This window comes from Ambystoma mexicanum, chromosome 7q (genome assembly GCF_040938575.1).
Source record: "Ambystoma mexicanum isolate Mex_15411 chromosome 7q, UKY_AmexF1_1, whole genome shotgun sequence".
Lineage (NCBI taxonomy): Eukaryota > Metazoa > Chordata > Amphibia > Caudata > Ambystomatidae > Ambystoma > Ambystoma mexicanum.
In genome coordinates, this window is record NC_090941.1 from 1044437580 (window position 1) to 1044448071 (window position 10492).

The 10492-nt window shown below is 45.0% G+C and overlaps 1 pseudogene; it reads left to right on the plus strand.

The window, feature by feature from the left end:
• Positions 1-367: 367 nt before the first annotated feature.
• LOC138528124 (olfactory receptor 51G2-like) lies at positions 368-1302 on the plus strand (annotated as a pseudogene).
• The last annotated feature ends 9190 nt before the right edge of the window (positions 1303-10492 follow it).

Here is a 10492-nt window from a genome sequence, read left to right on the forward strand (position 1 = left end):
GATCCTAGACAGACATAAGCTCCCATCGGGGAAAACAGAGGTTAAAAGTTGCTGACAATTTCTAAAGCTCAGTTTTCGAGTTATGATGTCAAAGTTGAATGTGGCAAAAGCAGGAGTAGAATAATGCACATATTAAGCCAAATCAAAGTTATTAAATAAGAGATGTATTATACTCAACATTTGTTCCTCGCATACATCTTCAATATTAATTTGTGTATGACAATTGCAAATACAAAATGCCCTAACTTTTTCTTTTTACAATTTTCCACTGTAGGTAATTAGAAAGGAATGTTGGCTTGTTTACATTTCAAGGACTTCATGGCATCAATCGACTCCAACAACTCAAATCTCCCAGTGTTCCTCCTGAATGGGATTCTTTGGGCCTGATGTCTCCACTCTATGGATATCTATTCCACCCTGTCTAATGTACCTCCTCTCTACCCTTGGAAACAGCCTGATTGTATTCATCGTAAGGACAGACAGCCAGCTTGGTGAGCCCATGTACCTTCTGCTCCCAATGCTTGCAGCCACTGATTTGGGAATGACTCTGTGCACACTACCGTCGTGCTAGGAGTATTCTGGTTTGACTTTAGAAACATCTGCATGGTGCAGATGTTCTTTGTACATATGCTGTCCGCAACAGGATCCGCCATTTTGATGGCCATGTCCTTTGACCGTTACATTGCCATTTGTATCCCGCTACGGTACGCCTCCATCTTGCATCCAGTGATATCAAAAATTGGACTGGCAGCTCTGATCAGAGGTGTGGCCACCATGTGCCCATTTCCATTTTTTCTCGATATGCTTCTGTACTGTGATAACAGGAAGCTCTACCATGCGTTCTGCTATCACCCCGATGTGATGAACCTTGCCTGCTCTGAAAGAAGCCTAACTAGCACCTATGGCCTGGTCGCAGTCCTTTTAGTGTTCTTTTTGGATTCACTATTTATCCTATGCTCATATTCTATGATTCTAAAGACTGTCTTAAGCATTGCATCCAAGGAAGAATGCCTCAAGGCCCTCAGCACCTGCGTGTCACACATCTGTGTTGTTCTGGTATTTTATATGTCCCTGATTGGGCTGACTGTAGCCCAAAGGTTTGTAAAGATGACTTCACCCCTGTTGCCGCTTCTCATGGGCCTGGCTCATGTGTTTATCCCACCAGTGATGAACCCAATGATATACAGCATGAAAACCAAGCAAATCCGGGGTGCCCTACGCAAGCATTTGTGGGGGGAACCAAGAAGAAAACCCAAAGCCAACCAGGTAGCAGTGGATCAACGTGCAATTACAATAAATTAATGAACAATTGAACATTATCACAATGTTCTCTAAGCATGTTGTCATTCTGTAATGCATTGCTTCACATGATAGTCAAGCATGCTGAAATGGATGACGAACATATGAATTTGTGTGAAATAAGTAAATAGGAGGTTGCACTAAAGACCATTATCCTGGCTCACAAACTGATGATTCAATGCATTATGAAAGACTGACGTGTCAGCCAAACGAACGCTAACTGGTCGCTGTGCAGGGTCCATCACCTCCACCTTGAAATGCATCAAGCCAGTGCTGCATGAGTTTGAGGTTCAATATCTCAACCTGCCACTATTTTGAGGAAGAGCAGCTTCAAGTCTGATAACATTGAAAGGTGGGGAACAACGTGGATGTGCACACAGTAGAAATCAGAAGTTGATACCACAAATGAACTCATGTGAGCAACTCACACCTTACTCCATCGAACCTCTCCATTCCCTTGACAACACACCAAATATTGAGTGTATTTGCTTTTTCCCAGCTTTCATCGCCCCCTTTTTTGTGCACCGCTAAACCTAGTCACTGAGGGTACTAAACTGTATAGAAACAATAGGGTTAGCTCCATTGCCTTGTCTATGTCTTCCACAACAAACAGACAGATACAACTTCTAAAGCATACCTTGTTCCCACAGCTGCCACATTTTCTTTAATAATTATATGTGCATCCTGGATTCCAAAAGTCTGAAATCTTAAAACAGCAGCCAGGTGGTCCTGGTACAGCTCCAGGTCAGGTCCATATCCGCATCACTAGTGTAACTGATGTTGGGAGTGAAGTAAGTGGTACACATATGTTTGTTATACACCTCATTTCTCTTTTTGCCACACTCCACAGGTACTGATTCTGTTTCTGACCACCTAGAATGTGCTTTACCTTTCTTTTCCTCTGAGCTCAGGTTTAATCCTTGCAAATATTTCTAGTAGCAATTGCCAATTCTCAGATAATTGCAACCACTTAGTTTGTTTTCTAGCAGTGTATCATGGCACCAGTGGTGCTTGCCTCTTAGGGCTCTCTGCCAATGGCAAACGTATTTGCTGTGCAGACCTCTCGGTGGCATGGTGTTGATTTTGAGTAGTGTTTTCAGGATTTGATTTTCTAGACCAATTGTGAATACCATTGTTATTTGCACCCCTGAGGAAGGTCGAACATCTATACTGCATGGAACCGAAACATGTTGGGTTAATACAGTGCATTCTGTGCATTGATTGCAAGTGTTCATGTACGAAGCCTTCTTCAAAGAAATGGTACAATATCATTACAAGAGAACACCAATACCCACTAGTTTCAGTGAGAGTTACGGTTACCTAATGCATTGTTTTGTTTGCTGTTTTGGTCCTGTTATTTTGTAAATATGCTATATGTTCAGGAAATTATATAGGATCGAAATTCAAATGTGTCATTTTATGTGTTTTATCAATTGTTTTTCTAATACAATTTTGCATTTTGTGTATATGTATGTATTGCAGCTGCTCTCCGCTTTTAGTTTCTCCTTTATGTTGATCACTAATTTGCTCCCCACACTCTGTAAAGGATCAGGTTGAACTGCTTTCAGCCCTACATACACAGTTGGAAGTCACCCCACTGAAAGTCTTAGATCTTCAGTTGGCCTCAGCTTTGAAGTCAGCAGTTTTGAAATAGAAGCAGCATGACGGACTCACACCATATGATACGATATGATATGACATTTATAACGCGCCTATACACAGGTGTTTCGAGGCGCGGTGAGGCAAGGGAGGGGGAACAAAGGGAAGACAGAACAACGATCCTACTAGGCCAGGTATCATTCAGATCGCATAAGTGAATGTTCTCTTTCTTAGCACCATTGCTCTTTGCATTAGAAGAGGCAGGACCACCGGGACCTGCTAAAAAGATTCATGCACAGCTCTGAGAAGGAACTGATCTGTAACCTTGAGACCTTATCTGAGGTGCCTTGTGCACATCAGCAGCATTTTTTGTGCCAATCATGATGCTGTACACAGTGCTGATCTTGGTACTGATTTCTGAGGATATCTCTCAGCGGTTCGATGTCATATTGTCGATAATTGAAGGCCGAACCCCATCAAAAAGGCTGATTGTTTTCAGCCGATTTGCTGCAGCCCTCAATATTCATCATATATCACTTTTTGTGGGATCCCCCACAAACTCTCCACTTCACCGAATCCCCCACACTCTCATTTTAATACGGGGGATTTCACCCCTGAACCTCCCTTGCTCCATCCCCCCTGCATGACAAAATACATCACCCTAACTCTGCCCTTCTCATCACAGACACACACACACTAACAGACACACACACTTACCCAATTTGGCCGTGTCTTCCATTTTCCGGTCTGGCCTTGCCTGCCAGCCCCTGAGTGCATTAGTCTATGGCAGGGGCGTGACTGTTCGATTTAGAAAGACTGCCTTGAGCGTAGGTCTACATATACATCTGTGATTGCCCTGAACATATCTTCCTATTCTAACATTCCCTGAAGAAGTTCAAGGCGTACATATTGGGTGTTAAAATCTCCCGCAATTATACTTACGCTTCACCCTCAGGGTAATGTAGGTCTTCATCCTTTTTAATCAATTCCTCTGTATATTCTCGAAATCTATTTCCCAGTATGCCCCAGGCTAGGCTGCCATTAACTTTTTATAGTTGTAAAACCATGTCAGCATTTCATGCAATTTTCAAGAGCTACTTATCCCAGGACATAAGTTAGAACTTGTACACTACTGTTAAGCTTGAAATTAAAGCATACCGTCAACCCCCCACTTGGGCTCCCTCATTTTCCCTTTCTGCCTAGGATATCTTCATTTGCATATTCTGTCTTATGTATTTGGGTTGCTGCCCAGATCTGCTGAATGCATAATGTATGTTTATAATTCAAAAGCACATGTCAATCCAGGTCCAGAGTCTTAGTACCCAGCCCTACTATTGTCTCACTTGTTCCAAGGCTCACACATGTTGACATCCATGCCATTTTGAGAAAAGCAGGGAGGGCCCTGTCAGACAATTGCCTACACTAATGTATCCTCCCAATGTGCTGCACAAGGGTGAGGAATGTTCACATTACCTACAATGTTACACCTTTTGTGACACACAATGTTTAGCAGTATTGCATGCTTTGGTGTAAGGCATTATCGTGCTTAATCAAATGGCTGAACACGTAGGAGAAAGTCTCCTAAATTCTATTGCTAAGAGGCCCCCCACCAGGCACTAATCGACCAACTCAATATCGATGTCATCCTTTTTTCTTCCCTCGTGGTCAGATTGAATAATATTCCTTACCTATATGATCCTTTAATCTTAGGATCCCAACAGGAAAACTACTTTCCTTGGTTGTATTGGTGAAAACAGAGTCAACAATGAATGCCTTTCAATTAGGATATTTGGTCTAGCTATTACCTGAGTGAGTTTTGAACCTGCTGTCGTGGACTCAATATTGGGCAACGTTCTCACATGTGCAGAGTTCTTCCTTTGAAACGTGTAATGTGCAATGTGATTAGTTACCAGTGTAAGTAGATGGGAATGATAACTAGACCATTTGTTGTGATATCCTTTTGGGAAGGCAATATAAAGGTCACTAACTTATCAGATACATGAAGAACAATTGTAAAACAAAGGAGGTGATGGCTAGAATGTTTAGAATTAATCCTAAGCTCTGGCATTGCTCTGGGCAACTTTCCAGACCATTGGTCATCACCTGTCAAGCAATTAGAAAAGGGGAAAGACCAAATACAAATCAGGCTTGGTCCCACTCCAAAAGGGGCTTGGTCACATCCTTTCTGCATGAGACCACAAGCATCCCAAAACATCTTTCGGCCTTGTTGGGGAGTAACTTGCGTCTCTATGCTCATCAGACACGGAGACCCACGTCTGCACATACCCGTTCCACTTGGGGTGACTACAGCAAAAGAAAAGGGATGATGACTGGAAGGTTTAGAATTCATCTTAACCTCTGGCATTGCTCTGGGCAACCTTCCAGACCATCGATCTTCACATGTAAAGCATTTATAAAAGGGGAAAAACCATATGCAAATCAGTCTTCATCCCACCTCAAAAAGGGCAGTCCAGCCCGAACTGCTTTGTCACATCCTTTCTGCACACGACTACAAGCAACCCCAAACGGTTTATAGTCATAATGTCGAAAACAAAAATGTCAAAAGTCATAAGGTAGAAAAAAAATGATTTTTTTTTCAATACGTTTTTTTTTCAACCCCCCTTTTTTATTTTTTTTTTGTATTTTACCCATTTTTTATACTTACCAAACCCAAAAAATACATATAAATAAAAAAATAATAGATTCGACTTTTTTTTTCGATATTTTTTTTTCCACATTTTTGTCATTCGACATTTTTTTTTGACATTTTGACTGACCACCGAAACATGTTTCGGCCCTATTGGGCTTCATCAGTGAGAAGGTAGTAGCTTGTGTCTCTAGGCCCATCAGGCAGCAGACCCACATCTGGACATACCCGTCCCACTCAGGGTGATATCAGGGATTACTGACTGCCCTACAGTATTGACCACAGGGTCTGCAATGTCCTCCTCCTCACTTGATATGAAGGGTTCCCCCAAAGTGCCTTCCTCCTCCTCACCTGATGTAGAAGAGTAGTGGGTTCTCCTTCGTCGCGGTTTTAGCCCTTGAGACTTCATCTTGGGGAGCAGATACGGTCTGCCTCGAAAAGAAGCCACTGTGAATCTCTACAGAGAAAACTCACGATGAACCCCTCCCGCGATAGCCAGTTGTTGATAGGGGATAAAGCCTCTGAGGCACAAAAGACCCCACAAATGTGAAGGATGACTCCTGAATCAGGTCCGTAGAAGCGTGGAGTATATTAAAGCAGGATCCAGGAAATAAACTCCAAGATGACGCGATGGAGGTCACAGGAAGAAACAGAAGCAGTGTAAGTGTACGCTGCGGAGGAGGAAACACGCGGGGAAACTGACAGGAGAAGCGGCCAGCGGGGGAGAATCCACAATGGAAGCAGGAAGCGCGGATAGGGGGAGAGAGCAAGAGAGAGAGAGCTGGAAGGTACGGGAGTGGGAAGTCGTAGTGAAGAATAACGCTACTGAGCGCACGCTACAAACGGGAATGCAAGTTGCAACGCGCCGACCCGCCAAGGTTCGAATAGTGAAATACTCGACGGGCGGCCATGTTGGAGAAACACTAGACTGTGCCGTACGTTGGAACCAAAACGTAGCGGAACAGTCTAATGGCGATGGATCTTCCACCTTCGCCAAACCCTCCAAGCGCCAGTGGTCATGACAGTATGCCCCCTTCGAAGACCCTTCCTCCAGGCTTACCCGGGTGAAGACTGTGGAATCATAGAAGAAACCGGGGGGCAAAAACCTGTGTAGCCGGTTCCCAAGTATCCTCGGAAGAGGGGTAGTCTTTCCAATGTATGAGGTACTCAAGGCGTCCTCGATGGTACCGAGAGTCGCAAATTCGGGAGACTTCGTATTCCTCCGAGGTAGAAGTAGGTTGGATCACTAACTTGGAAGCAGCTTGTTTCCTGGCAGGAACAAAAGGTCGAAGGAGGGAGGAATGGAACACCGAATGAATCCGTTGGAGAGTCTTTGGCAACTTTAAACGGTAGGCAACAGGATTGATCAATGACTCTATTTTGAAAGGTCCAATGAAACGAGGGGACAACTTAGAAGGGTGGACCCAACAGGGTAGGAACTTGGTGGACAACATAACCTCTGTACCCTTGTCCCAAGTAGGCACTTGTCTTGGGTGTTTATCGGATAGTTCCTCATACCGTCGGCTGGTCTCACTTAAACTTTGTTCTGCTGTGTCATGAGCTTCTTTCAGTCGATTGAGAGTGGTCTCCAAAGACGGGATGTTGGTCTCATTCCAGGCTGTTGGTATGATGGATTGAGGATGGAACGCAAAAGTACAAAAAAAGGGCTGATGCCCGTAGCGGAATGCACCACATTATTGTACGCAAACTCAGCTGTGGGAAGCAGGGTTACCCAGTTGTCTTGTTGCTGATTTGTGAAACATCTTCGATGCTGTTCCAGCGTACCATTGAGTCTTTTGGTCTGGCCATTAGTTTGAGGGTGATAACCAGAAGAGAGAGCCCTCTCCATGCCCAAGAGATTACATAAGACCGTCCAGAATTTGGAGGTGTATTGGGTACCACGATCTGATACGATTTTCTGGGGTAAGCCGTGTAATCTAAAGATATCTTTGAGGAATACTTCAGCCATGATGGAGGCTGCAGGCAGCTTGGACAGGGGAAAGAAATGAGCAGGTTTGAAGTAGGAGTCTACAGTAACCATGATGCAAGTAGAACCCTGGGAACTAGGTAGTTCAACGATGAAGTCGGTAGGGATGGACTTCCAAGGACCCGAAGGAACAGAGTCTTGTTGTAACAATCTCAGCGGTTTTTGGGTAGAATACTTGTTCTGTTGACACACTAAACAAGACCGTACATAGGTCTTAGTATCTGTCTTCATGTTAGGACAATGGAAAGAACGTTTTAACAGTTCCAATGTTCCTCTAATTCCTCCATGTCCGGTGGTCTTGGAGTCGTGACACCACCGAAGAACCTGTTGGCGATGTTTCTGCGCAGGCAAGAACAGTTTTCCCTGGATGAAGTATAGACCATCCTTCATACTGACTGGCAGTTTACTGGCATCTAGAGCAGGAACATCCAAACAGGCTGCTCTTACCTCTTGCATAAAAGAGGACACCGTTGAGATAATTTGGGTATGTGGGAACATTAACTCTTTTCTGTAGGTAAGGTTCAAGTCGTCTATGCGGGACAAGGCATCAGCAATCTGATTTTGAGTACCCGGGATGTAGGAAATGGAAAAATGAAATTGAGCAAAGAAATGAGCCCACTTGGCTTGTCTGGTATTGTAACATTCTTGTTGTCTGAGGACCTGTACGTTCTTATGGTCGGTGCGTATTTGGAAAGGATGAAAGCTTCCTTGGAGTAGATGTCTCCACTCAAGGCAAGCCAGCTTCATGGCCAAAAGCTCCCGCTCGATGACTGAATAGTTTCATTGGCTCGCGGTAAGTGTCTTTGAGAAGTAAGCCACAGGGTGTTCCTGGCCTTGGTCTGATTGCAGAAGAACTGCTTCTACGGCTGCCGCTGAAGCGTCGGTCTCCAGAATAAAGGGACTTAGCTGATCGGGCTGCCTAAGTATTGGTGCTGAACAGAAACTTCGTTTCAGGCGGAGAAAACTATCCTCAGCGGCTGTTGACCAGACAAAGGGTTCAGAAGACTTCTTTAACAGCGAAGTTATGGGTAGAGTGAGCTGTGAGAAGTTGGGTATAAACTTTCTATAAAAGTTTGCCAGCCCCAAAAACCGTTGTATCTCTTTGACGGAGGTGGGGGACGGCCAACCCAGAATGGCTTCGACCTTTTTTGGATCCATAGTAATCCCTTGCTCGGATAAAATGAATCCCAGATAGGATAAGGAAGACTGGGCAAAGGTACATTTCTCCGGCTTTACTAGAAGGTGGTGTTGTTTCAGTCTACGTAGGACCTCTTCAACTTGAGGAACGTGGTCTTTTTGATTGCGGGAGTACACCAGGATGTCATCCAAGTAGACCACAGTATTCTGGCCCAAAAGATCCGAAAACAAACGGTCCATGAACCTCTGAAATATTGAGGGTGCATTCACTAGGCCAAACGGCATCACTTGATATTTGTAAAGGCCGTAGGGAGTGCGGAAAGCCATTTTCCATTCATCACCCACTCTAATCCGAAGCAGATGGTAGGCGTTTCGTAGGTTGAGCTTGGTGAATACTACAGAGCCCTGAACGGCTTCCAGAATCTCGGAGATGATGGGCATTGGGTAACGGTCTTTGACGGTCACTTTATTGAGACCCCTGTAGTCTATACGCGGCCTCAACTCCTTGATTTCACACTTAGAAATGAAAAACAAAGAGGCGCCTGCTGGTGATTTAGAAGAGCGAATCAGTCCGTTGGCGAGAATGTCGTCAAGGTAGCGCCTGAGGACTGCCTTTTCTGACAATGAGAGGGGATACATCATACCGAAAGGAACCAAAGCCTGAGAGACCAGATCAATTCCACAGTCTTCGGGTCTATGCGGTGAAAGTTCAATGGGTACCTGCTCTTGGAACACTTCTGTAAATTTGGAAAAGCAACTGGGTATACAATGAATGTTATTCTGTTCCATAGCTCATACCGTCTTTACCATTTCATGTTGGGGTTCCGGTAAACACTCCTTCTGACAATACTTGGAATGAAAGCTCAGCAGGTTGTTTGTCCAATCCACCGTTGGGTTGTGCTTCCGGAGCCCACCGATACCCAGGATGACAGGGAAGTGAGCAGCTCGGATTATGTCAAACAATATCTGCTCCTTGTTTTGCTGTATAGATACTTGTACTGCTTCAGTGGTATGAGTTATGAGTCCGGAACATAGGGGTGTTCCGTCCACTCCTTCCACCTTTTGGTCCTCCTTCTTGGCAATTCTGAGTAGACCCACCTTATCTGGCCACAAGGTGTCCAAAAAGTTTCCTGCGGCTCCTCAATCCAACAACGCTTGCTTGTCTATTTCCTTGTCTCTGAAGCGGAGCGTGATGCCCATCACCATCAGGCGGAGGTCTTCAGGCGTTCTGGCAGAGGTAACGGAAAGTGTGGTGTAAGAACAGGGAAGCGCCCCTCGTTAGTCCCTCCTACCAACTACCGAGGGCGCTCGTTTCCCGACCTTCTGGGGGGCACATCAGGGCAATCCCTCAACAGATGGGCAGCTGAACCGCAATACAGACAAAGATTCTCATCACGTCCCTTCTTCTTCTCTTCGGCGGTCAAGGGAGGCCTAGTGGTCCCGACTTGCATGGGTTCGTCTCAGACATTTCGAGTTGCAGGTGAGGAGGCTGGGGTGTGAGTGTCCGAGAACGGGTTTGAACTACGGCTCTTCTTTCTTTCATTCTTCCGTTCGGTTAAGCGGAAATCAATTCTTAGTACGGCCGCTAGTAGATCCGAGAAGGAGTCAGGACGAGGAATCCTGGCGAGTTCGTCCTTTAATTCTTCCCATAAACCTCTGCGGAAGATCGTATACTGAGCCTGTTCTTGCCACCCAGCTTCCGTAGCCAATTTTTTGAATGTAGAAATGTAGGACAATAGGTCGGAGTTTCCTTGAGGCACATCCAGTAAGTCCTCCCTGGTAATGTGGGCACATTCCGTCCATAAAAAGGTCTGTTTAAGGAG